Source organism: Etheostoma spectabile, chromosome 5 (assembly GCF_008692095.1).
Source record: "Etheostoma spectabile isolate EspeVRDwgs_2016 chromosome 5, UIUC_Espe_1.0, whole genome shotgun sequence".
Taxonomy (NCBI): domain Eukaryota; kingdom Metazoa; phylum Chordata; class Actinopteri; order Perciformes; family Percidae; genus Etheostoma; species Etheostoma spectabile.
Genome location: NC_045737.1, coordinates 34149911 through 34152574, shown reverse-complemented (window position 1 = coordinate 34152574; position 2664 = coordinate 34149911). Strand labels below are relative to the sequence as shown.

At 37.7% G+C, this 2664-nt stretch overlaps 1 long non-coding RNA gene across 1 annotated transcript in view; it reads right to left on the bottom strand.

Annotated features, from left to right (window-relative positions):
• Positions 1–79: 79 nt before the first annotated feature.
• LOC116690261 (uncharacterized) overlaps positions 80–2664 on the bottom strand; it is a 21257-nt gene continuing 18672 nt past the window's right edge. Inside the window, exon 3 of the long non-coding RNA XR_004332216.1 lies at positions 80–210. This is a non-coding gene — a long non-coding RNA (uncharacterized LOC116690261). The remainder of the gene's footprint in view (positions 211–2664) is intronic.

Here is a 2664-nt window from a genome sequence, read left to right as displayed (position 1 = left end):
CCTATTCTATTCCCTCCAGTAGAGCGCTGCCCTCTAGGAGTTGCTCTAACAGTCTAATAATGACATGAACGGCGGATCGAGCTTACCAATAGATGACAACGGTCTATTGAACCAACAAGGAGGTGGAGTAGGGCTATACCGCCTCATACGGTAGTGATAACAACTGATAACGCCCATTCAATTGGCTGATAACATTCAAAGCTGGTGACTCTGTCTTGTTTCTTTTTCATTTTTGGCTCATCCATTTGTTTTGTTTTTTGGTGCAAATCATTATCAATTACAGTATGTGTTCAAAAGTCAAGAGAATCTTGAGATATTCGTATTAAAACGCATGTACAATTTATGACTTACACACTCTCACATCCATGCCACTAATCACAATGGCAGCAGGCCAAATACTTTCTAATAATCAAACTCCACTGTAGCTGTGCTGGAACTATCTCAGTGTGATTATCTTTAGGTGAGTTTTGGCAAATCACCAGATTGTCAAAACCCAAGAGTAATACAGATGTAAGGTATTTTATTGTGTTACCTCTCAGTAAAATGTTAGGAACTTGGAACTTTTATTGTTAAGGGTAAAATGAAAGTGGTGAATGCTGTCATGAGTTGCCATCGACTGTGGGTTGTACAATAAAGAGAAGACGTGCAGTGTCATCTCGTTTCAGAAGTTGAAACCATGTTTTTAGTTTATATTTCTCATGAGTTACACCACATCCAAAAGCCCTCGGCTACACAGAAAAGGCTGCATCAAGGTATTTGTTTTCATGGATTTTCACTTCAACAAAAGAAAGTATAATTACTCCAATTTTTCCAATTAAAAAGTGACAAACAAATTAAATCTAGCATTCCTAAAAGAAAACACAGAGAAAAAGAAAAGAATTACATCTTTTATCTTAAGAAATGACTTCCATTGGTGTGTTCACTTGCTCTGTCTGTAAAGGTTGAGTACCCTGGCCCCTTATAATGATACGTAAGAAAATGTACCAGTGTGCTCTAAAGCCCACTTGCTGATGACAACTTTTCAGATGGCATTATGACTTCATAAAGGGACACAGTATCCTATAATTTACTTCACTTTTACAGTCCTCTATTATAGAGGTGTATTAATAAAATACGACTGCCTTTTTATTACAATTTTCTGTTACTGCTTGAGGACATGGAAGAGGTCAGTGTGAGTGCGCTCAGCCGGCGGCCGAGCTACAAAAGCTTCACATTGAGGCTAATTCACAGTGCAGCCCTACACCATCAAAGTGCTCGGTTGTGGATTTAATTGAGAGCTGATAAGCTCCCAACTGGGGATTCACGTCCGGCTGACATGGGCAAGTCATACCATCTTGTCATAATGGAAGCTCTGTTTTTTGCTGAGACAAAATAAAAAAGTTTATAGTTATAATTGCATTCTTCTCTCTTATCAAAACACAGTCTCAAGCTGCTTATCACCACCATAACTATTCCCTTCTGAACATCTCAGACCCTGAGCTGTGCTGCTGCAAACCACACTGTGTTATGTTTAAGAAATGTGTAAATGTATGTATTCCCAAATAAGTTTTTATCCTATTTTTTTTTGTTGTTTTGTCTTTTAGAACCAAATCTAAACGCATCTTATCAAATGCAATAAAATTGTCAACACAACTTGCCCACACATTTACAGCCATTACACAATGGATACAAATATAAATGTTCATCCAGGTGTCTAGGTATTCAAAAGATAACGATTGGACAGACAGATAATTATACAAAGGTCTTAACATTACAATGTAATGTGAGCAGTTATATAGCACTGCACCCAATCATTGCCAGATTCTGGGTAAAGATAGAATAACAAGATAATAGCACGTCTGAATGACTTCTAAAGCTTGACAATGATTTAACCCTTTAAATTTAGAATTCTACATAATGTATCATTATCCTCCACTCTGTACCGAGAACCACTCTGGCTGTTTTTTAGTTCAGGACATGAACATGTCGTAGTGGAGCGTTATCATCTGATGAAGCTCACCTGTGCAGCTTTGGCCCTGAAGTAATTAACTCATTCACTCTCTGTCTTCCCTGCAGGCAACCATTTTTCCTTGTCTATACATTTGGTTTGAATTCATCCACATAACTATTATTTGCATGCTGTATTGACATGCTTCCCTGCGGAGTTGTGCATTGCTTTAATCTTGGCTTTTTAAAATGTGTTGTTTGCTTTCCAATTAAATTCATTTTTAAATGATGTACTGTCTGTAACCCACACCTCCTTTCATCAACACAAAGTTAATTAGCAACAATCTACCCAGGACGGTCTGAAAAAGTAGTTTTCTTTTTGTCAGTTGAGCGTCAGCTAAATAGTCTTTGTGGAAATAGCTCTGTGTAATTGGATATTTCTGCCGCCAAGTGTCCTTTTGCACATTCTCTTGCATCTGCCACCTGCACTTGCTCAGTCAATTTCTCTCTCTGCTAACTCATTTAACACCGCCAGTTTTTCCTCCACAGTTTCACCTCTGTGAATCAAGTCCCTCGATCTATATCAAGAATTACCCGCAAAGTGTCTTTGAGTAACCTTCACTACTTCCCTATTTCAACTTTCTCCCACAATGTGCAATTCAAAGAAAGTATGGAATCTACTTGTTGATACTTCGGTATGTATGTGTATATATACAGTATATACATATATATATATAT